The following is a 26,061-nucleotide window of genomic DNA, read 5'->3' on the forward strand; positions in this document are numbered from 1 at the left end:
ACCTGCTCCTTCAGTGCCTGCTGCTATTGCTGGACACGTTGCAACAACGGTTTGTTTCCTTCTGGGCTAGCTGTTGCTGCTGGGGTTGCTGTTGAGCTTGCTGCAGATTGGCCTGTATGAGCTACTTATTAGTCTCCCGCTGAGGTTGCTGCTCCTACACATTGGCTTGTAATAGCTAATTGCTCAGCTCCTCCATGCTGTCTATATTTAGTCCTTCAGCCGCTTTTACCCAAAACATGCGGTTCGTCCGCAGCAGTCACACACGTGCTCCTGAGAAGCTTACCTGCACTTCTAGCACCAATTGTAGTAATGCAAGTCACTTGGCTGCTTGTTGAGGTAAACACAGAAACTATTTAAATGTCATCTGGTATATTTAATCTTTATAAACTGCCCAATAAGATAAACGTAAACAGCCTTTTCCAGGTATTAAAATAAACAGTAAAACAAAATAACAAGTTCATATGATACTGCGGGGTCCACCTGCTCAGGATAGTGTCAGGATCCTTAAGGCTATGTGCCCACGCTACAGGATTTATCGCGGATTTGACGCGGATTTTGACGCGGATTTAGCGCGGATTTGCCGAAAATCTGCAGCACAGCTACTCCCCAGCCATTTCAATGGCATTTTGGAAATGCTGTGCCCATGCTGCGGATTTTTCCGCTGCGGATTTTGCCGCGGATTTTGATGCGGAACAAACTGCAGCATGTCAATTGTTTGGTGCGGATTTGGTGCGGATTTTCTGTTTTGAATGGGGAAAAAATAAAATCCGCATCAAAATCCGCGGCAAATCCGCGGTAAATCCGCGGCAAATCCGCGGGTGCGGATTTGCCGCGAAAGTTGCGGATTTTCAGGCAAAAAAATCCGCAGGGACCTTTTACTGTGGACACATAGCCTTACAAAAATAAAACTGCTGGCGCTCTGCACACCTCCACATAGATTCACAGACTGGAGACTACAGGTCTCCATTTACTTGAAGTACCACACCCCAAGATGGGATATGTTAGCAGTGAGTCCTTCCCATCTCTCTGACTGCTCGTAAACCTGACCCTTGTCAGCCCTATTAACACCCTCAATCCTTTATGAAAATGGAGCTTGTTTCCAGGCTTACATCACAGAGGATAATCACCTCTGTGATACATATCACCCTTGAGGAGCTGTCCGGTGGCCATCGTACAATATACCGTATTTTTCGTTTTATAGCACGCACCAGATTATAAGATGCATCCCAAATTTAGAGGAGAAAAATAGGAAAATATAGTTTTTAATGTTAAAATGAGGGTCTGTCTTATAATCCCTGTGTGTCTTAATCCTACTGCTAACCAGGGGGGGGCAATAGTGGTAGAGCGGCTCAGGAAGGTCACAGAGAGCAGAGCGATGCTGCAGGCTCAGAGGAGGGGGTGTTGAGGCTCAGGAGGGTAGGCGACCACCTCGGTGGTGCCATTAATCTGCTGTGGCTGCGGGGGTGTCGCAGCGGCGGTGGGCACCCTTAATCTACCGGCAGTGTCACTGCAGTGGAGAGTCACAGGACGGGGTGTCTCGGCGGAAGGTGCCATTGAGCTGAATGCAGGCTCCATTGAATCGTCCGTGGTTGACAAGTTGGACTTCAAGAAAAAGGCCGGGAAGGAAACGCGTGCACAGATAGAACTTTGCGGCAATTGTGTTGAAGTCCATTGAGTGAAACTGCGCACGCCTCGCCTCCGCGACCATTTGCTTGAAGTCCATTGCGTTAACTGCGGGCGATTCAATGGAGCCCACTGTCAACTCAATGCACCCACCGCAGAGACACCCCATCCAGTGACCCTCCTGAGTCGCTCCACTGCAGGGACACCCCTGCAGTCCGCTTGCAAATCAATGGCGCTCGCTTCCGCGACACCACCGAACCCGTCCTGTGACACTTCTCAGCCGCTACACTGCTCCTCCGAGCCCTCAGTATCGACGACCCTGTGTAACGCCTGCCTGAAACCACAGTCTCAAAATGGGTGTTACGGACAGGTTAGAGGAAAGCCGCTCACTAAGCAGGATCCTGAGAACCCCAAAATCCTTTAACCCCTATACAGGGATTTGGAATTGCTACAGGGCCCCGGAGATCGCTACCTGTGGAAGGCTGCAGTCCAGAGGAGAGTAGTCGTCAAGCAGGGTCAAACCAGGAGAAACTGAAAGGGGGCAAAATTGGCAGACAGGAGCGTGGTCAGGAAATCAGGCTGAGTTCAAAACTGGAGATGGCAGCGAGGTACAAAAACGGCAGGCAGGAAATTAGTCAGAGAGCAGGCAGGGGTTAAAATACAGGGATCAATAGTCAGAGGAAAGCGAGAACCAGAAACAAGCAGAACTTCAAAACTATATCTCGTGGGACCAGCAGACAGGAGGGGGAATTAGAAGGGTATGATGTCTTCCCATTGGCTGTAGCTGAAAGGTGGTAACTTCAGCTGGAAGATACACGCCACCACAGTCAGTCAGTGGTACTGCAGGTCCCAGGGAAACCCAGCTAAGCCCACTAGAGGCACTGGCATGACTTCTCCCCTATCACCAGCACTGTCTACGGCGGGAATACAGCATCGCCTGGTGACCGAAGCAGAAGTCGCAGGAGCGGACTCTGGTGGGGACGTGACACCCTGCCTTCTATGACCCCGCTCCACCACCGCAGACCCGGTAAGCCATATCCATTTTGTAAGATGCACCCCCATTTTACCCCTAGTTTTGGAGGGGAAAAAGTGTTTCTTACAATCCAGAAAATACTGTATGTGTATTATTTGGATATTAGTTAGTTTTCAATAGCAAATGGTTGCATTTTCTAATAATCATTCAATGCTTTAAATTGTTTTCCCTTACTTTTTTAGCCTTTACCATAACTTTTTTTTTTTCTTTTACATTTTGTCAATAAAACAAAAAAGTAAATAGCTACTTTCCTGTGTGTGTGTTTCCAGATGTTGAACATTTGTTCTCCTATAAAAACATTTCCTAGATTCTGAACATTAACATGGTTTCTACCTTGTGTGAGTTAAATAAAAATCTAACTAGACTGTATTTCTCTGTAAAACATTTTTCACACTTGAAACATGAATATGGCTTCTTCCCTGTGTGAGGTCTTTGGTGTTTAACAAGGTGCTGTTTTACTGTAAAACATTTCCCACATTTTGAACATGATTATGGCTTTTGCTATCCGTGATATCTTTGATGCAAAATTAAAAAAGATTTTTGTTTAAAATATTTTCCACATTAAGAGCATGAAAACTCCTGATTGCCCGAGTAACTTATCTGATGTGATACCAGACTTGACTTATCTGTAAAACAATTGCCATATTCTGAGCAAGAAAATGGCTTCTTCCCTGTGTGAATTGTCTTATGTAAAGCAAGATCAGATTTTGTACTATAACTTTTTTAACACTCTGAACATGAAAAAGGATTTTCTCCTGTGTGAATTCTCTGATGTCGAACAAGATTTGATTTGTCTGCAAAACATGTCCCACATTCTGAGCAAGAAAATGGCCTCTCCCCTGTGTGAATTCTCTGATGTGTAGCAAGATCAGATTTCCTACAATAACATTTCCCACATTCTGAACATGAAAAAGGCTTCTCTCCTGTGTGAATTCTCTGATGTTTAACAAGATTTGATTTGTCTGCAAAACATTTCCCACATTCTAAGCAAGAAAATGGTTTCTCCCCTGTGTGAACTCTCTGATGTATAGCAAGATCAGCTTTCATATAATAACATTTTCCACACTCTGAACATGAAAAAGGCTTCTCTCCTGAGTGAATTCTCTGATGCAGTAGAAGCTTTGATTTATCGGTAAAACATTTCCCACATTCTAAACAAGAAAATGGCTTATCCCCTGTGTGATGTCTTTGATGTTTAACAAGATTAAATTTCTCAGTATAATGTTTTCCACAGTCTAAACATGAATATGGCTTCTCTCCTGTGTGAGTTCTCTGATGAGTAACAAGATGGGACTTTTCTGTAAAACATTTCCCACATTCTGAACAGGAAAATGGCTTCTCCCCCTTATGACTTTTCAGATGTTTAACAAGATTTTGCTTCCAATTAAAACATTTTCCACATTCTGAACATGAAAATGGCTTCTCCCCTGTGTGAATTTTCTGATGAGTTATTAGTTGATATTTCTCATTATAACATTTCCCACATTCTGAACATGAAAATGGCTTCTCCCCTGTGTGAATTCTCAGATGTGTAACAAGATTTGTTTTCTGATTAAAACATTTCCTGCATTCTGAACATGAAAATGGCTTCTCCCCTGTGTGTATTATCTGATGTCTTACAAGTCTTGATTTAGTATTGTAACATTTTCCGCATTCTGAACATGAAAATGATTTCTCCCCTTTGTAAGCTATTTCATGTTTATCAGCCCTTCTGTGATATTTGTATTCTATATTTGTCTTTGATGAAGCAGGAAAAAAGACCTGTTGAAAAGGATCAGATAACAGACTGTTTCTGAGAAGGTCTTGAGGTGTATCTGGTATAATAACATGTTTTTCACTAGTATCTGGTGTGATACCAACATTATCAGCTGAAAAATCGGAGAATATCAGGTATCCCTCTGAGCTCTTGGTACAGTCATCTGCAAAAAAAAAATTAAAAATTACTTTTATTATTTTTCACAAACTTAACATGGGAATTATATGACTATTTACCGTATATTACGTATATTATTATTATAAACTTTACAGTATTTCCATGCAAACTGCAATACAATTCAATTATTGACAGACTAAGATAATAGACCACAAAAGAAGGAATGATAGATTATAGTGTTAGGGGTCCTTAATCACTTTTATTATGCAATTCCATCTCAGACATTCTCTGAACGGCACAAGCACTATAGCAAAGAGCACAGTACATTGGAGCAGATTAGTCATGTGTAGGGTGCCAAAGGGCGGTTTTTGTGGGGGAGCTGCAACTACAGTATCACACCCTGATACTCTACAGAAAAGTTTTGTCCCCACTGAAATGTGTTGGATGTGTTACACTCACTTGCCGACCATCGGATTCTGTGTCCTCCAAGTCCTCCATTTTCAAAAGCCTTCCTCCACACATATAAATCAGAAGACACTTTATGTGTTCCATGAAAAACAACTTTACTTGTTCCTACTTGCAGCTCCGGATCTGTACTCCCCCACAAGGACATAGGCTACTGTACTCGAGTCTTGTGCCCCAGAAGTCTCAGGAGAATTTGGCAGTAGAGTACTAGCCTGAATCTCTATTCATCAGAGCATAGTTGCTTCACGAGCACTACCCAGCCTTAATTCCCTGCTCTTTCAGGAACAACTTTTTCTCTTGCTCCACTAACCCCTGTCACAGAATCTAGACCTACACTTAAAGGGAACCTGTCACCAGATTTGGCGACTATAAGCTGCGGCCACCACCAGTGGGCTCTTATATACAGCATTCTAACATGCTGTATATAAGAGCCCAGGCCACTGTGTAGAATGTAAAAATCACTTTATAACACTCACCTAAGAGGCGGTGCAGTGCAGACTGGTCGGATAGGTGTCTCCATTCTCCGGTACCGGCACCTCCTCTTTCAGCCATCTTTGTCCTCCTTCTTCTGAAGCCTGGGTGCATGACGCGTCCTACGTCATCCACGCTAGCCGGCATTGAGGTCCCGCGGAGGCGCACTATAATACTTTGATCTGCTCTACTCAGGGCAGATCAATGTGCGCCTGCGCAGGACCCTAGTATGGATTGTGTGGATTACGTACTACGTCCTAACACAGCGCCTGGGCTCTTATATACAGCATGTTAGAATGCTGTATATAAGAGCCCAATGGTGGTGGCCGCAGCTTATAGTCGTCAAATCTTGTGACAGGTTCCCTTTAGCCACTAGATTTTCCTGTATAATGCTAATGTGATATGTTCATGCTTAATTACAAGCTATAAGCATGCCCATAGTATGATAAACATCCTACATAGCAGTATTTTACATTTCTACATAGCATAACCAATACTGCTACATATACATGGCATTCTTATATCTTGTAATTATGCATGAACATATCACATTACATTATACAGGAAAACATCACATTTGGACAGTATGATCAGTGCCTTCATGGGCAGGAACATGGCCACCTCCTTACATCTCTGGGGAAAAAGTAAGGATTTATATATCTTTTTTTAATGTAAACTAAGTAGTGGCTACAAGAAAGGAGAACAGGTCCTTCATATTCTCATATACAGTTTCATGCAAGCCAATATATACATTGGCTAAGCATACAAATATGGGAGCACTGGGAATCTAAAAAATTATTTGCCTTAGTTTCGTCTGTAAAAATAATAGCCCCTGGGTGCTTGAAAGTTTCTAAATCCTTAAAAAGTGTTTTAACATTTCTGCATAAATTTTACCTAAAAACTATACCAGACTTTCACACTAAAAGTAGATAAGGAGACTTCTATTTGTAATATCTAGCAGGTCAGTTATGTAACATTATGATTTCAGTCCCCCCTATGCCAATGGCTGACTATTTTCTAACTACCACAGTGGCAGGTGACGTCACCTGGCATATGACATGGAGGCCGACGGGCTTCCCTGATGGCAACAGCAACACAAGCGTCATCACGGATCATACCGCGATCCGATTGGACAGTGCCTATTTTTAACCTCTTCTTTCACTGCAAGTCACTGCCTCTTAACGAAGGTGCACAGCCGAAATGCACATCGGAGCAGACAGCATTCTGGAAGGATTCCCTACACTCAACCTGCCTTAATTCCAGGTACACTACATGCTCTTATGAATATCTTGTTCATCTACAACAGGGGTGGGGAACCTTTTTACTGCTGGGGCCATTTGGAAAATTCTACCTTCCTTCTACCTTTTTTGTGGCCAACCTTCGGGGGCCACAAAAAATTATCAACTTGAAAATGACCCGGCTATATTTGGTCACACATTTAAATCACCCCTACTATGGCGGCCGGAGCTGCTTCTCTTTGGTGCGGTTGTAATGTTTGCTTCTCACAACTGCTTTTCCAGGTTTGTCTTTGTCTGGAGCGCAGGCAACTCTTTATGAAAATAAGATTGGTAAATCATATATATCACACAGGAGACACTGTACATACAGGCACAGCCCCGACACACTGGCCGTATACTGCACACAGCCCCGACACACTGGCCGTATACTGCACACAAACTTGACACATTGGCTGTAAACCACACATTGTAATCACACACTGGCCGTATACTGCACACAGCCTTGACACATTGGTCATATTGTACACCACCCACGACACACACTGGCCATATACAGTACACATGCACAGGAGATACTGTATACTGTACACAGCACTCACGCTCCATATACACACATGCCGTATACAGCACACACACACACACACACAAGCCATGCACAGCATTCAACAAGCCATACACAGCACTCAACATGCCGTATACACAGCACACATACACGCCGTATACACAACACATACATACTGGACTTTTAAGTCACAAATACATTTGATATACTAGATATAAACACACTTAGCTCACATATAAGTACCTGCTGCTTAGTTGCCCTCAGGTGCAGCACAAGTTCCTGCCTGCCACAAGATGGATGCAGCAGCTCAGCTCAAGGGCTGGCTTCCTTCTCGTCTTCTCTCTCCTCTGCGGTGCTAGACCTGAACAGCCAAGCACAGAGGCAGAGTGCACAGAAAGGGAGGGTGAGAGGCAGAACGCACGGCACTATACAGCATTCTTAGTGCAGTGCAGTCCCCTCTCCCATCACTCTGCTTATAGCTGCAATCTCACAGAGGAGCATGTAGGAGCCAGAGGGAGGGAGAAAGTCCCACCCCCAGTGCTGTCTGTCGGCCAGCAATAGACAAGATGAGCGGCTGCCCGAGCACCTCAGCCACCGGGAATCTGCCCCGGGGGCCGCAGAAAAGGTCATCGCGGGCCGCATACGGCCCGCGGGCCGGAGGTTCCCCACCCCTGATCTACAAGGTGTGGCTAGCAATTATGCAGCAGACACATAGAGTGTTAACTATTTTGTGTATCAGGTTTAGTTCATCCAGTTTCTCTAAAGGACCTGCACATGGCATTTGCATTTTCTGACTCCAATTTACCTTATCCCGCATAAATATAATTTCATTAGCAAGTACTACTCTTTGTGGTCAATTACTGCAAAACATTTCTTTTTAGTTATACTGGAAGTCGTTAATTAGACATTCTTCTATGTGAGTGTGATACATAATTATATTCATATTTTTCCTTCACTCCACTTATTTATATAGTGTCTATGCTAGGTGGCTGTTTATTTTGGAGGGACTTCTTTATACTAATAATAATCTTCTACTTATTCATGAATTGGCTCTCCAGGTATAACATGTGGAATAAGCATCTACACATTGCATTCTGGCTCATTTCCTGGTTTTCCTTTAGTTTTGTGAACTTTGTACATATAAGGCTCTCCCTTTTGAGTTCTACATTTGGTCTATATAGCTTGAGGCTATGTTCGCACGTAAATGCTGAAATTTCTGCAGCGATTTGACAGCACATGTGCGCTTCAAATCGCTGCAGAAACACTGCGTAATGGATGCAGTGTTTCAGCAGATTACATGACGATTTCATGCGCTATGGATGCTGGCTCTCCCATAGACAGAGTGGGAGCTGCATCCAAAGCGCACCAATTAATTGACATGCTGCTTTTTTGTATGCATGGATTTGGGTCAAAATTTTAGCATCCAAATCGCTGCGTTCAAAAAAGCAACGTGCGCATGGATTATGCACAATCTTCATAGATTGTGCTGGGGACGCAGGACGCATGCATTTACGCTGCAGTGCAATATGCAGTGTAAATGCATGCAATTACGCAACGTGCGCACGAGCCGTTACATGGGAAGGTGCTTAAGCAGTCAGGTCTGGATCCTGCTCTGCCCCCATCTTTTGGAGGGCTCCTAGCACATAGAGGGGTCAACTACAAGAGCTAAGGACCATCATAATTACACCTTGTCGCGGTGGGATGGGGTTTATACTCTTTTGATGTTTTGATGAATAGCATTTCAACAAAGTTTTGATGAATAGCATTTCAACAAAGTACTCCATGTTATCTATATGTACTATTACTATTTATTTACTGCAAGGTATTTGCTCACTTTGTTTTTATCCTAGATTCTGGTTACAAGGGTGAATCGCTGCAGTTCAAAACCTTTACACAGTTCAAAAAGGATAAGGCACTTCTACCGAATTTCTACTTACCAGGGTGCTCAGGTAGGTTTCCAAACCATATATAGTAGTAGTATATACAAGGCACTTCTGAATTCAGTAAAATATGATGATTTTTTATTATTTCATACTCAGTATAGTCAAGTAGTTATGACTTGACTATACTGAGTATGAAATAATAAAAAATCATCATATTTTACAGAATTCAGGAGTGCCTTGTATATATTACTACAAAACCTTTGCACAGCGAGCCATGAAGGACATGTACTGTATATGACCATAGTTGCTGTTCTATGGAGCCACGCACATTTGTCACGCTCCCGGTGTCCCAGCAGTGCTCCTTACCCACTGATCCGGTCGCACCATCCCGGCACCGCTCCGTACCCACTGATCCAGTCTCACCGTCGCTTCACCGCTCCGTGACCACTGATCCGGTCCACGGGTCCACCGGTCATGGCTGCCGCTCCCGCTCGTGCTCTCCTGCGTCCTGTTCCTGGTCTCATGAGTCTGACTCTGAGTCTTAAGGCCACTTTACACACAGAGATACAGCTTTGGCAGATCTGTGGTTGCAGTGAAATCATGGACATATTGTTCCATTTGTACACAGCCACAAACCTGGCACTGATTGTCCACAATTTCACTGCAACCACAGATCTGTCGCAGATTTATCTCTCTGTGTAAAGTGGCCTTTAGATTCATGCCTCTGTATAGGACCGGGCCGCGCCCACTCTCCTGGTCTTATGAGCCCAGCACACCTGAAGCAGGATATGACATAGGGCTGTGCTGGGTATATAAGACTGGCCTTTCCATGTGGGCGGGGCCTGATCAACGTGTCTTGAAGCTTAGTCTTGTGAGCTAGGTGCTCAGGTCCCCTTGTGCCGTGTCCCATTACCAGTACCATTGCCTGACGTTCCTACCCGACACGTGTACTGGAATCCTGTACTGTCTCCGTTTCCAGGAACTCTGAGGCCCCAGTGACTTTGTCCTACCCGTTCCCTGTGGGACGCTGTCCCTGCCCCGTTAGTGCTCCGGCTACAGTGCACCCAGGCCTCCAGTGGGGTGCACGGTTCAGTGGATCCACCTCCTGGACCTAACAGTTTGATCAGGCCATGGATTCCGCCGTAGCACAACCGTCCGGACTGGGCGAACTGCGCCGGAACTGGTGCGACAGCGAGAGACCCTGACCCGTATATTGAATTTCTTGACGTCTGTGGACCACCGTTTGTTTACGCTATAGACTGCCGCCTCGACCTCGTCGACGTAGCAAACAGCGACTACGTCCGAACCCGTTGTCTCCTCGGCCTCGCAACTCCGCCTCGCTGCACCGCCTCGCTATGTGGGAGATCCCAAGACCTGCAGAAGCTTCTTGAACCAGTGCTCCCTGCATTTCCAGTTGCTCCTGCGCCTGTTTGTTTCGGACCAAGCAAAAGTGGCATTTCTGATATCCCACCTGGAAAGCGAAGCGTTGTCCTGGATAAATCCGTTGTGGGAGAACGAGGATCCGGTGACGACCGACATCCGGGAATTCCTTCAGGCTTTTCGAAGTACCTTTGATGAACCGGGACGCACTACCGCGGTTACCTCCTCGCTTCTCCGGCTACGCCAAGGAACCCTGACGGTGGGTCAGTACGCCATCCAGTTCCGCACGCTTGCCTCCGAGCTAGGCTGGAACAACGAGGCATTGACTGCCGCCTTCTGGGAGGGGCTCTCCGGTCGCATCAAGGACGAATTAGCCGATCGTGATGTTCCCCGTACCTTGGATGCTTTGGTATCTCTAGCCACCCGGATTGATCTCCGTTTTCAAGAGCGAACCAAGGAAGTATCCCGGGAGAAACGACCAATCCGTCACATCTCCATTCCGCAGAGGTCTACCGTTCCCCCGCCACTGCCGTTTTGCGATTCTACTCCCGAACCCATGCAAATTGACCGACTGAGCCAAGCTGAGCAACACCGAGCAGAGCGACTTGCCCGGGGCCTGTGTTTCTATTGTGGAAGCGGTACACACCTGCTTCACTCTTGCCCTGAGAGACCAGGTAGACCCCAACTCCAAGGGATGGTGGGAACTGCCACTCTTGGTACCGGAATCCCCTCAGTCCCGGTTACACAGACTGTCCAGGTAACTACTGAGAAGACCCGGTTCACGGCAGAGGCTCACATTGATTCGGGGGCAGCGGGTAATTTCATCCTACAAGCTACAGTGGACCGATATCGGATACCTGTCATCCCGCTTGCTAAACCCCTCTGGTTCGCCTCCGTGGACGGAAAACCGTTATACGAACCCGTCTTGTATACAACCGAACCCGTGAGACTCCGTGTTGGTGCTCTGCACACTGAGACTATTGCTTTCTATGTCATCCCGAGAATGGCTCCCGCGCTCCTGCTGGGTCTGCCCTGGCTACAACTCCATGACCCTGACATCAGTTGGCGCTCTGGCGCAATCACTTGCTGGGGTCCGTTGTGCCACGACACCTGTCTGCAGCCTGTTCCTCAGTCCCTGGCACCTGAGTCTGTCAAGCCGCCGGAAGAAGAGACTACACAGTCCAGCATCGTTCCACAGTCCCTAGCATTAGAGTCTTTGATACCACCAAATCCGGAAGATGGGCCAAACCAGTCTGGCGTTGGTCACAATGAAGTTGTTCCGGTGACTACGTTCCCCCTGGCACAGGCTCCTCCTGGGAAGTCCTTCGTTGCAGAGTCTGACAGACCCGAGGTCCTTCAGTGGGGGCATTCATCGGAGACGACCAAACACGCCACTCAGGAGGACACCCTGAGTGCTATTGCTCGGGCCCATTGGTGGCCATCTCTTCCTCAGGATGTCGCCTCTTTTGTCTCTGATTGTCCGTCCTGTGCCCGGTCCGAGACACCCGAGCCGGTCGTTCTCGATACCCTCTCTTCTACCGCTTGTACTGCCGAGCCGGTCGTCCACGATTCCCCCTCTCCTGCTGCCAGTACTCTCCCTCTCCCCGTTGCTGCTGACCAGGGTTCTCCGGTAAGGGATATTGTGGCCATGAAAACGGTAAGGGGTAGGCAGTCCTTCCTTGTCGATTGGGTGGGTTGAGGTCCTGAGGCCCGGTCCTGGCTGTCCCGGAAGTACATTGCTGCTCCTCTCCTGCGCGACTTCATGTCTCGGCCGCGGGGAGGGGTGCATGAAGGGGGGGTACTGTCACGCTCCCGGTGTCCCAGCAGCGCTCCTTACCCACTGATCACTGATCCGGTCGCACCATCCCGGCACCGCTCCGTACCCACTGATCCGGTCTCACCGTCACTGCACCGCTCCGTGACCACTGATCCGGTCCACGTGTCCACCGGTCATGGCTGGCGCTCCCGCTCGTGCTCTCCTGCGTCCTGTTCCTGGTCTCATGAGTCTGACTCTGAGTCTAAAGCGGGCTTTACACGCTACGATTTCGCTACAGCGATCTCGTTGGGGTCACGGATTTTGTGACGCACATCCGGCCGCTGTAGCGATGTCGTAGCGTGTGACTCCTAGGAGCGATTTTGGATCGTTGCAAAAACGTCCAAAATCGCTCCTCGTTGACATGGGGGTCCGCTGCCAGTTATCGCTGCTGTCGCTGGGGCGAAGTTGATCCTCGTCCCTGCGGCAGCACACATCGCTACGTGTGACGCCGCAGGAACGAGGATCATCTCCTTACCTGCCTCCGGCCACAATGCGGATGGAAGGAGGTGGGCGGGATGTTACGTCCCACTAATCTCCGCCCCTCCGCTTACATTGGGCGGCCGCTTAGTGACGTCACTGTGACGCCAAACGGACCGCCCGCTTAGAAAAAAGGCGGTTCGCCGGTCACAGCGACGTCGAAGGACAGGTAAGTATGTGTGACGGGGGTGCGCGATTTTGTGCGTGACAGGCAGCGATATGCCCGTCGCGCACAAACGATGGGGGCGGGTGTCATGCTAGCGATATCGGGCCGGATATCGCAGCATGTAAAGCCACCCTTAGACTCATGCCTCTGTATAGGACCGGGCCGCGCCCACTTTCCTGGTCTTATGAGCCCAGCACACCTGAAGCAGGATATGACATAGGGCTGTGCTGGGTATATAAGACTGGCCTTTCCATGTGGGCGGGGCCTGATCAACGTGTCTTGAAGCTTAGTCTTGTGAGCTAGGTGCTCAGGTCCCCTTGTGCCGTGTCCCATTACCAGTACCATTGCCTGACGTTCCTACCCGACACGTGTACCGGAATCCTGTACTGTGTCCGTTTCCAGGAACTCTGAAGCCCCAGTGACTTTGTCCTACCCGTTCCATATGGGACACTGTCCCTGCCCCATTAGTGCTCCGGCTACAGTGCACCCAGGCCTCCGGTGGGGTGCACGGTCCAGTGGATCCACCTCCTGGACCTAACAAGATTCAAGCTTAATTCCAAGAGAAAGAGTGGCTACACAACCCTAAACCTGTGACACATGGAAGGCACCCCTTTCTGTTAGAAATAATGGCATCATCCAGCAAGGATGAGTGCATCATTTCTCGAAATTCTGTGCAGTTCACTAAGTGGTACATCAGCGACGGCACTAACAGAAACTTGACCAGGTTGGAGTTGAGTTTGGCTCAGAAGTTGTAGCGTACAAATAGTTCATTGTCACACAATCATGGATGGATGCCTGACAGTAAACAGAAATAGAGGAGGAACATGAAAACATTACTTGTGGATGATGCAAATGGGACACCGACTACTTACTACTTGTGGATGCAGCCTAGTTACCAAAAATACAAGTGCAAGGAGATCGCTGGATAGATTGAGCCTTGATCATATAGCTGGCCAGCTTACTTTTCCCAAAGGGGTCAGTGATGTTTCTTCATGTGTTAATGAAGTGCTGTATTTCCTAGTCTTTTCTTGCCTGTATATTTCTTTCTATTCCTCTTGCAAAGTCTTCACATAACAAAACAACTCACCACCAATACAACCATGACCAAAGCTTTCAGATGCTATTGAGCCTCCTTCAAAAATATCAGTTGTGGCATCACATGCATGTAAAACAAGGCAGTCCCTGCAGCCATCCATAATGAAGGAGGAAAGGAATTTCTTCAGCTCACCTGCTACCCGGACTGCTGATCCTTGCGGGTGCCTGGAATCCACCGGTAAGTCCCAACCGGTCAGGAACAGTGGAAAAGGTCCCATGGATTAACATCTCTTTCGGTTTTCACGGATGGTATTTTTAATACTTTCAAATAAAAATTATGATGATTTTATTCTAAGAAGAGGTTGTGCCGGAGCCATCCATAATACCTATCTAAAGCTGCACACAGAGCCAAACAAGTCTGCAATTTGTAAACAGGACTATCACTATTTTTGTACATGGTCATCTGCATCCAAGCTTATCAAACTCAATGCTTGCAGCAGAGGGACGTCTGAATGTCTTTTCATGAGATTTCAAACAGTAGCCTCTAGATGAGACAAAAGCGCATGTAAGAAAGAAGACTGCCCTTCCCCAGAGATATTACACCTGTCTACTGTTATGTCTCCACCAGAGTCGACTTCTGCTTCAATCACCAGACAACGATGTGTCACTACTGTGGGGGGCGCTGGGGACGGGGGGGCAGTCAGTGGCTCTGTTGGGCGCAGGCTCCGCTCATCTATTAGGCTGGGTTTCACTAGGACCTGCAGTACTACTGGTTGACTGTGGTGGTGTGCGCCTTCCGGCTGAGTAGTTACCTTTCAGCTGGGGCCAATGGGAAGGCACCACACCCCTCTTATGCTTTCTCCCTTCTGTTGGCAGGTGCCAAATATACTCCTGTAAATCCCTGCTAGTCTCTGGTGCCATGCTGTTTGTTTGTACAGTTAGGTCCAGAAATATTTGGACAGTGACACAAGTTTTGTTATTTTAGCTGTTTACAAAAACATGTTCAGAAATACAATTATATATATAATATGGGCTGAAAGTGCACACTCCCAGCTGCAATATGAGAGTTTTCACATCCAAATCGGAGAAAGGGTTTAAGAATCATAGCTCTGTAATGCATAGCCTCCTCTTTTTCAAGGGACCAAAAGTAATTGGACAAGGGACTCTAAGGGCTGCAATTAACTCTGAAGGCGTCTCCCTTGTTAACCTGTAATCAATGAAGTAGTTAAAAGGTCTGGGGTTGATTACAGATGTGTGGTTTTGCATTTGGAAGCTGTTGCTGTGACCAGACAACATGCGGTCTAAGGAACTCTCAATTGAGGTGAAGCAGAACATCCTGAGGCTGAAAAAAAAGAAAAAATCCATCAGAGAGATAGCAGACATGCTTGGAGTAGCAAAATCAACAGTCGGGTACATTCTGAGAAAAAAGGAATTGACTGGTGAGCTTGGGAACTCAAAAAGGCCTGGGCGTCCACGGATGACAACAGTGGTGGATGATCGCCGCATACTTTCTTTGGTGAAGAAGAACCCGTTCACAACATCAACTGAAGTCCAGAACACTCTCAGTGAAGTAGGTGTATCTGTCTCTAAGTCAACAGTAAAGAGAAGTTTCCATGAAAGTAAATACAAAGGGTTCACATCTAGATGCAAACCATTCATCAATTCCAAAAATAGACAGGCCAGAGTTAAATTTGCTGAAAAATACCTCATGAAGTCAGCTCAGTTCTGGAAAAGTATTCTATGGACAGATGAGACAAAGATCAACCTGTACCAGAATGATGGGAAGAAAAAAGTTTGGAGAAGAAAGGGAACGGCACATGATCCAAGGCACACCACATCCTCTGTAAAACATGGTGGAGGCAACGTGATGGCATGGGCATGCATGGCTTTCAATGGCACTGGGTCACTTGTGTTTATTGATGACATAACAGCAGACAAGAGTAGCCGGATGAATTCTGAAGTGTACCAGGATATACTTTCAGCCCAGATTCAGCCAAATGCCGCAAAGTTGATCGGACGGCGCTTCATAGTACAGATGGACAATGACCCCAAGCATACAGCCAAAGCTACCCAGGAGTTCATGAGTGCAAAAAAGTGGAACATTCTGCAATGGCCAAGTCAATCACCAGATCTTAACCCAATTGAGCATGCATTTCACTTGCTCAAATCCAGACTTAAGACGGAAAGACCCACAAACAAGCAAGACCTGAAGGCTGCGGCTGTAAAGGCCTGGCAAAGCATTAAGAAGGAGGAAACCCAGCGTTTGGTGATGTCCATGGGTTCCAGACTTAAGGCAGTGATTGCCTCCAAAGGATTCGCAACAAAATATTGAAAATAAAAATATTTTGTTTGGGTTTGGTTTATTTGTCCAATTACTTTTGACCTCCTAAAATGTGTAGTGTTTGTAAAGAAATGTGTACAATTCCTACAATTTCTATCAGATATTTTTGTTCAAACCTTCAAATTAAACGTTACAATCTGCACTTGAATTCTGTTGTAGAGGTTTCATTTCAAATCCAATGTGGTGGCATGCAGAGCCCAACTCGCGAAAATTGTGTCACTGTCCAAATATTTCTGGACCTAACTGTATTCCTGTATATTGACCTTAGCTTGACTACCTGACCACTCTTCTGCCTGCTGTTCCTGTACTTTGCTGCTAGCTCAGGTTTTGACCCTTAGCTTGTTTACCCGACCACTCTTCTGCCTGCCGTTTCTGTACTTCGCTGCTAGTTCCGGTTTTGACCCTTAGCCTGATATTTGACCACTCTCCCACCTGACGATTTTTGTCCCTGTTCTACCTTCTGGGTTTGACCCTGCCTGGTTACTGCTCTTCTCAAGACTACAATCTTCCGCGGGCAGTGATCACCTGGGTCCTGTCGTAATTCCAAATCCCTGTATAGGGGTTATAGGGTTGTGGGCTCCAGGTTCCTACTTTGTGGGTGGTTGCTTCTATTCACCTGTTTCACCGATCCTGAGTCCATGGCTCCAGGCAGGCGTCACATCTACATTTCCCTCAGTGCACTGAATGGGCACGTCAGAAGCACATTTGTATACCATTCTTGTGTATAAAGACATAAACCCAAGACACAGCGCTCAGCGTACAGCACTTTAAAATTTATGTTTTTAGTCATGGTTGAATATCTTTGTGCTGGATCCATTTTAAGTCCATGTACAGTCATATGAAAAAGTTTGGGCACCCCTATTAATGTTAACCTTTTTTCTTTATAACAATTTGGGTTTTTGCAACAGCAATTTCAGTTTCATGTATCTAATAACTGATGCACTGAGTAATATTTCTGAATTGAAATGAGGTTTATTGTACTAACAGAAAATGTGCAATCTGCATTTAAACAAAATTTGACCGCTGCAAAAGTATGTGCACCCTTATCAATTTCTTGATTTGAACACTCCTAACTACTTTTTACTGACTTACTAAAGCACTAAATTGGTTTTGTAACCTCATTGGGCTTCGAACTTCATAGTCAGGTGTATCCAATCATGAGAAAAGGTATTTAAGGTGGCCACTTGCAAGTTGTTCTCCTATTTGAATCTCCTATGAAGAGTGGCATCATGGGCTCCTCAAAACAACTCTCAAATGATCTGAAAACAAAGATTATTCAACATAGTTGTTCAGGGGAAGGATACAAAAAGTTGTCTCAGAGATTTAAACTGTCAGTTTCCACTGTGAGGAACATAGTAAGGAAATGGAAGAACACAGGTACAGTTATTGTTAAGCCCAGAAGTGGCAGGCCAAGAAAAATATCAGAAAGGCAGAGAAGAAGAATGGTGAGAACAGTCAAGGACAATCCACAGACCACCTCCAAAGACCTGCAGCTTCATCTTCCTGCAGATGGTGTCAATGTGCATCGGACAACAATACAGCGCACGTTGCACAAGGAGAAGCTGTATGGGAGAGTGATGCGAAAGAAGCCGTTTCTGCAAGCATGCCAAAAACAGAGTCGCCTGAGGTATGCAAAAGCACATTTGGACAAGCCAGTTACATTTTGGAAGAAGGTCCTGTGGACTGATGAAACAAAGATTGAGTTATTTGGTCATACAAAAAGGCGTTATGCATGGAGGCAAAAAAACACGCCATTCCAAGAAAAGCACTTGCTACCCACAGTAAAATTTGGTGGCGGTTCCATCATGCTTTGGGGCTGTGTGGCCAATGCCGGCACCGGGAATCTTGTTAAAGTTGAGGGTCGCATGGATTCAACTCAGTATTAGCAGATTCTTGACAATAATGTGCAAGAATCAGTGACGAAGTTGAAGTTACGCAGGGGATGGATATTTCAGCAAGACAATGATCCAAAACACCGCTCCAAATCTATTCAGGCATTCATGCAGAGGAACAATTACAATGTTCTGGAATGGCCATCCCAGTCCCCAGACCTGAATATCATTGAAAATCTGTGTGATGATTTGAAGCATGCTGTCCATGCTCGGCGACCATCAAACTTAACTGAACTGGAATTGTTTTGTAAACAGGAATGGTCAAATAAACCTTCATCCAGGATCCAGGAACTCATTAAAAGCTACAGGAAGCGACTAGAGGCTGTGATTTTTGCAAAAGGAGGATCTACAAAATATTAATGTCACTTTTATGTTGAGGTGCCCATACTTTTGCACCGGTCAAAGTTTGTTTAAATGAAGATTGCCCATTTTCTGTTAGTACAATAAACCTCATTTCAATCCAGAAATATTACTGAGTCCATCAGTTATTAGATATATGAAACAGAAATAGCTGTTGCAAAAACCCAAATTGTTATAAAGAAAAAAGGTTAACATTAATAGGGGTGCCCAAACTTTTTCATATGACTGTATTAGTGTTTGCAGTCCATGTGTCAGTAGTTTTTTTTTTCACATGGAAAAAAGAATCTAGAGATTTTCCAAAGCTTCTCATATCAACTGCTCAGTGAAGAACAAACAGCAGTCAGATGGCAGAGATCTCAGAAGAACATACAGAAGGTATTTTGGGGTCTGTCAGGGTATGTACTGGCATATAGAGATACTTGTATAGAAGGGTATATTATAGCATGTAAAGAAGAATACTATTGAGATTTTTAGGAGGTGAAAATTCTCTTGTACATAACAGTGAAGCCTGTGGTGACTGGCAATGTTTCTGCCGTCTATATCAGAGGTCACCGACATGACCATGCTTTAAAAGTATATTTAGAGACATCCACTGAGAACTGAGACCTGTGATGGGCCGGACTGGGAATAAAGAGTTATCTCCTCTGCAGTAGCTCAGAAATGGGTTATGTATTAAGATTTCTCACCTGTATATAATAGTGTAAGAAATAATTTTAAGCACTAAGCGGCTAATTCATCAAAGTGTTTATGCCAGTTTTCTGGCACAAAACACAGAAAAGTCGCAAACGTTTTGCTCAATGAAGTTTTATAAAAATGTTACGATTCTTGGCATTTTCATTCCAGGTCCACCGAAGTGGGTGAAGCATTGACAAGGCTTGGTGGTGCCTGCCAAATCCATCAAAAGTTATGCCATTGTAGTGAAATAATTTACGCCCGTCCATCCCTAACTTGAGTACCATGTCTGGCAAGGCCCTCAGAGGCACCCGCCATTGAAAAGATGCGCAAAATTCACTGTTTCATGCACATCTTAATGAATTTATCAGATTGTAACCCACCACAGCGTTTCATTAAGACTGGCAAGAATGGTGCCAGCTTTAATGAGACAGAATCTAAATCTTAAAGTGTAAAATCCAGACAAAAGTTCCATGTGAAGACAACCAAAAAAAACCCAACAAGTTGAACATCTAGTTATAATTATTCTACAACCAGTGACTAGTAAAATCTGTGACTTCTCTGCATTTAGTGGTCACTACTCACCTGTGCGGTTATCTGTAGGAATCTCCTCTTTACTCCGCTCATCACCCCTCACATATGTCTCTGTAGTATTAATATGGGGCAGATCTTCACCCTGAAACAAATATTGTAAAAGTCACAAATAGATGGAGATGTTTGGGGGAATGATTTTGAAAAACAACGAAGATGAAACAAAATCCAACCTATTGGTTCCTTATTCCAACCAGCAGTCTCCATAACCAGAAAATTGTGAGAAGATCCAGAAATATCTAATGTCTATGATCAGCTTTATGCTGTCATTAAAGCTGGGCAGGGAAGAGTTACAGAGGATCAGCCTTGCAGCTTGGCAGCTAGGCAAGGGAGAGTTAAAGAGGGTCAGCCCTGCAGCTGGACAGGTGAGAGTTACAGAGCATCAGTCCTGCAGCTGGAGAGGAGAGAGATTTACAGAGGGTCAGCCCTGCAGCTGGGCAGGAGAGAGTTACAGAGGGTCAGCCCTGCAGCTGGGCAGGAGAGAGTTACAGAGGGTCAGCCCTGCAGCTGGGCAGGGGAGAGTGACAGAGGGTGCGCCTGCAGCTGGGCAGAGGAGTTACAGAGGGTCAGCCCTGCAGCTGGGCAAAAGAGATACAGAGGGTCAGTCCTCCAACTGGGCAGGGGAGGGTTACAGAGGGTCAGCCCTGCAGCTGGGCAGGGGAGAGTTACAGAGGATCGGCCCTGCAGCTGGGCAGGGGAGGGCTACAGAGGGTCAGCCCTGCAGTTGGTCAGGGGAGAGTAGCAGAGGGTCAGCCTTGCGGTATATGAGGCTGCGCAATATGTTACGGATGTCCTGCAGCCGCACGTAACTGCATGTCGATTATTCATGTGGCAAATCCCGCCTCTCCACTATGGAGATACAGTGCGGGACTTCCGCAAGTAAGTTGCAAGAATGTCTGCTGGAATCCCGCAGCAATGGATAGCTGCGGATTCTGGCCAGCTGCTGCGGGAAACCTGCGGACAAACCTGTGGATATATCTGCAGGTAAAATGTCACGTGGAGAGAGAGTGAAAGTGAGTGAGTGAGAGAGAGATTTTTGTGGCCAGAATTGAATTTCCATTTGATCTGGGCATGCCCACGCTAAAAAAACCATCTGTCGCCTGATTCCGTCATTTCATGGATGACAACGGATTCCTTCGCCCATACACTTCCATTATATCTAACGACGGACGCCGATGGATCCGTCCCTGTTTGTTTTTTTCGATGCACACTAAAAACGTTGCATTTTGCGTTGCTTCCGTCCGACGGTCAGTCATTCCACCACTGAAACGTCACGGGAAGGATGCATCGCAAGCCCATCATCCACAATCCGTCGTTAATACAATTCTATGGGAAAAAAACTAAATCCTGCAAATTATTTTGCTGGATATTGTATTTTCTCAAGGAGACAGATTGCAACTGATGGAAAAACACGAAAGTGTGAAAGCAGCCTAAGGGATGAGCTCTACCGCAGTATTCAGCTGCAGGGCATAACGGAGCTCCACATGTTCTCAGAACTAATGCTGACATTTTCCCTTATACGCTGCTTACATTCAGGGGATCTAATATCACTGGATAATTTCCCTTGATCGCACCATTCTCATTATACTCTTCACCTCATTACATGTAAGAACATGAGTTCGGTAATTTTAGAAATACTTTTGCTGAGACAGTTACAGTATATGAGGCACTGGAGACTGCTCAAACTTCCCTGAAAACTGATGGCTCCGATTTATGCTGCACTCTGCGGTCATGTGTCTAATAAGGCTAAGTTCACACAGGGCATCTTTTGTAACTACAAAGATGCAACGTTTTTGCAGTGTTTTTGTCCCAAAAAAACGCACCAAAAACTCAATGAGTTTTTGCAGCGTTTTTAGCGCGTTTTGCCCAATGCTTTTTTTTAAGTAAAATCTAATGACTGGAGGGCTAAAAAAACGCAGCAAGAAGAATTCACATGCTGCATCTTGAAAAATGCAGTCAAGATGCCCAGTGTGGACAGCAAAATAGAAATCTCATAGACTTTGCTGGCAGAAGGAAATGCATGCATTTAGGTGAATCTTTGTGACCTCAAAAACGCAGCAAAAGATGCCCTGTGTGAACTTAGCCTAAATGTCAGATGTGAGTGTGAAAGTGTCTCTAATTAGTGCCCATTCAGTGTATAATACTGGAGGAAATAATAAGCCTGAACACAAGACCTTCACAGCCGTCTACACATCATAAGGAGATTTCATGACACCTTCTCTCCATCTACCTGATCATCCTGAGGAACATCGGGATCTTCTTGTTTACAGTCCTGTGGAAGAAGAGGAAGGGGACATCCCTCTGGTGTTGTCCTCTCACTAGATAGATCTGGAGGAAACACATACAGGGACTGAATTCATTCTTTAGATACAGATAATTATACTCCATGTGTATTTAGTCCTGTCTATTACCTGGTGATGTGAGGGGCTGGGGAACCGCCATCATGACGTCATTGTACAGATCTTTGTGTCCTTCTAAATACTCCCACTCCTCCATGGAGAAATAGATGGTGACATCCTGACACCTTATAGGAACCTGACACATACAATGATACCGTCATCCCCCGATCCCTTCATAGCGTTACTGTATAATGACCCAGCATTCCCAGCAGTGTCACCTCTCCAGTCAGCAGCTCAATCATCTTGTAGGTGAGTTCTAGGATCTTCTGGTCATTGATGTCCTCATGTATCAGGGGGTGAGGTGGAGGCCCCGTGATTGGGCTCAGGGGTCTTCCCCATCCCTCAGACACAGGGTCCTGACAGCGCTCACTAGAGGTCTTCTTCACTACTGTGTAATCCTGGTTATGGAGAGACACATTAATAAATCTCACTACAGACATTTCCAGAGTCCTCACCTCTCCAGTTCTGTCCATCTGTTATTCCCATAGATAAGAATGATGTAATGTGACGTCATCAGAATCTCTCACCTCTCCAGTAAGCCGGAAGAGGATCTCTAGGGTGAGGTGTAATATCCTCTCCGCCATCTTGTCCCTGTCCTTATCCATCCTTGATGGGTCAATCCGGAAAATTCTCTTCTATAGAAGATCTGAGAGGATCCGATATTGTAGGGACCTGAATGGGGAGAAGATGACGATGTAACATCAGAAAGACCCCATGTAAGAAATCTCCGGAGCTGTTACCGGCTTCACATGATCACTACATCCAGTCCTGGCCCCGTCCTGCCCCCGGTATAACACACAATCCACCTATAGTTACACACAGATTTATCATGGGCTCAGTAAACTCCCCATACCTCCACCTGTAGAGCCGCACACTAAATACAGTATATCCCTTTTCCAATAGATTCAGCTTCACTTCCTACAAACTCCCCTGTCCCCTCTGACTCCTCACCCCATGTGACTGACCACATGACTGTGACATCATCACAGGTCCTGTCAGCAGAGCTGCAAATACATGAATATGTTATTGAAACCTGTGGGGGAGACTTTACCGTCGTATACTCAAAACATAGCTGATTTTTTTTCAGAAGATTGATGAAGACACGATATTAGACTCCTGTGATGTTGAAGCCCTCTATGCGAGCATTGAACATCATGATAATTTGAGGGCAGTGTCCTATTATTTATCTATGACCAGGATTTCCATAGTGGATACCACATTTGTTTTTCCTCTTGAGTTTGCACGTACACAACCTTTTCTTTTTTGGTGGGTCCCTCTATCTCCAGGGGACAGCCATGAGAGCGGCCTTTGCACCCTCCTTTCCTAATCATTTCTTGCTCCTGTGGGAGAGGGACCTACACCTGTCAGATCAGTACCCATCAATGGACTGCGTCCCATTCTAGACACGGTACATTGATATTGTGCTCATGATCTGGCATGATACTCCGAGTAGAGATGAGGGAACTTGTTTGAAAAAGGTTCTCCAATTTCAAATTCGGCACCAGCTTTAGCTCTTTCGGGTTGGACACGGATTCAAAAATCGGCAAAGATTGGCTTTGTTTGGTAACTGTTCACGGTTGCACTAATGCTTTTCTGCTACCGTATTATCATTTTGGCTAGGATACCAGTGCTATATGATGAGCGGGGAAAAGTAGAGAGGTCACAGGAACGGTCGACTGTTTTTTTTTTCTTAACTTTATGTGTGAATGTTCCGGCAGTCATTTTGGGAGCAGAAAACATCCACAACATTCAGACACAAGAGTTTGTGTCATTGGCAGCCTAAGTCACATATCCCTCTGCATACAAAAAGTGGACATGTGGCACCGGCGCCATTTTGTGATTGCTACAGCTTAGGAATGATGCTTTGCCCCGCTGCTATGCTGCTATACACTTAGCTTAGCTACTGGCTTTAATTTTAGGTAGTTGAGATACTTAGGAGGATGATAATGTAGAATAAGGAAGTGCAGGGGCATGCAATGTAGGGAACATTATGTGCCACAAATCAGCATTTCATCATCTAGTAATTGCTATTTTTGTGGTACTTCCAAAAATTCTATTTCATCATAGAGATAGCAAAATCTGTGATCCAGCCAAAAATTGCCATTTACTCATCTAAATAGTGATAATTGTGTGGTCCAGATCAAAATTGCTACTTCAACATCTAAATAGTGCCAAATCTGTTGTCCAGCTCAAAATTGCTATTTAGCATCTAAATAGTGCCAAATCTGTTGTACAGCTCAAAATTGCTATTTCAGCATCTAAATAGTGCCAAATCTTGTCCAGCTCAAATTGCAATTTCAGTATAGTATCTAAATATTGGCAAATCTGTTGTCCACTTCATAATTGCTATTTCAGCATTTAAATATTGCCAAATTTGCTGTCCAGCTCATAATTGCTATGTCAGCATCTAAATTCTGCCAAATCTGTTGTCCAGCTCAAAATTGCTTTTTCAGCATCTACAGTAAATAGTGATTAACTTAGTGACAGGTGTGGGACTAGGGTTGTGAAACAGCTGGTTAAAAGAGGGGAAGGGTACATCAAACATGAGCGGGAAATCCGGAGGTCATGGTGGAAAGGGGAATAGGCTTGGTGTTCGAGGTATGTGTGGGGTTCGTGCTAATGTTTATAAAAGCTCTACTGAACAAATAGCTAGTTTTCCTGTCCAAAGACAACTGACAACTTCTGCTACGGAACAGGCTACTCCACTCCATTTCTTTGGAAGGCACACAGAGTTACAACTGGTAGATGAAGACCAGAAAGAGCATGTGCTACAATGGACGGCAAGTGCTGCATCAAGTGGCCTCCCCTGTTCTTTCTCCACCTCAACATCTCACACAGTACAGTCCTCAGAGGTGGCACCCTAATTACCCTTGTTTCCCCTGTGTCATAACTCTCCAACCGCCCAACTGACTGCGCGGAATCACAGATGAGTCTGCAGGGCTTTTCACACATTCTATTCTGTGGGTATCAGAGATCTGCTCCAAAGATTCGCAGGTTCAAGAGTAGGAAAGCATCTGCGGCGATGCCTAAAATCTTTGTGAGTTGGATCTGGGACTGGATGAAGTAGAGTCTGACCAGAATCCAGACCCTCATCACCAGATGTTAATTCCTGGGGGTGGAGGTGATGATGATAAGACTCAGATACCTGAGGCGCATGTATACTGTACTGTGCAGTCAGGGCAGGAAGAGGAGAAGGGTGACTCTCAGGGCAAGGAGTGGGACAACAGAAAAGTAGACGATGAAGTTGTAGATCCCACTTGGTGTGAACTCAGAAGAGGAATTGGTGAAGGAGGAGAAGGAAGACGAGGAGGTTACATTGCCGCTTCCCGCACAAACATGTAGTGATGTAACCACAACAAGCACTGCATCCTCAGCCACAACTCTGGCTGTGGCTAGTAGTGGTTGCGGGTCTGCAGTTCACATGGGCAGCAAGGGTTACCTAGCATTGGCTTTTTGAGACCTCAAAGGATGACCCAATTTACATTATGTGCCAAAGTTGTAAAAAACTACTCAGTAGAGACAGAAATTCAAATAATTTGACAACTACAGGCATGAACCGTCAGATGCGTTATTCTGGGAATCTTACTGCGCTAAAAAGTGACCTAGCGGGCCTCCCCAACCATCGGCCGCCACATTAACTGTGTCTGCTGCTTCTTCCTCCTCCATCACCTTGGCAAGTGTTCTCACACAGGTCTTTGGCCACAAAATCTCCACTTGTTTACCCGCTACAGTCTGCGTGAGTGGGAGACAGTCAGATGTTACGGAGGTGGACATGCCTGGTGTT

At 45.7% G+C, this 26,061-nt stretch overlaps 1 pseudogene; it reads right to left on the reverse strand.

Moving 5' to 3' along the window:
* Nucleotides 1–371: 371 nt before the first annotated feature.
* Nucleotides 372–26,061, reverse strand: part of LOC142311999 (uncharacterized) — a 67,996-nt pseudogene continuing 42,306 nt past the window's right edge.

Source organism: Anomaloglossus baeobatrachus, chromosome 5, assembly GCF_048569485.1.
Source record: "Anomaloglossus baeobatrachus isolate aAnoBae1 chromosome 5, aAnoBae1.hap1, whole genome shotgun sequence".
Classification (NCBI taxonomy): Eukaryota; Metazoa; Chordata; class Amphibia; order Anura; family Aromobatidae; genus Anomaloglossus; species Anomaloglossus baeobatrachus.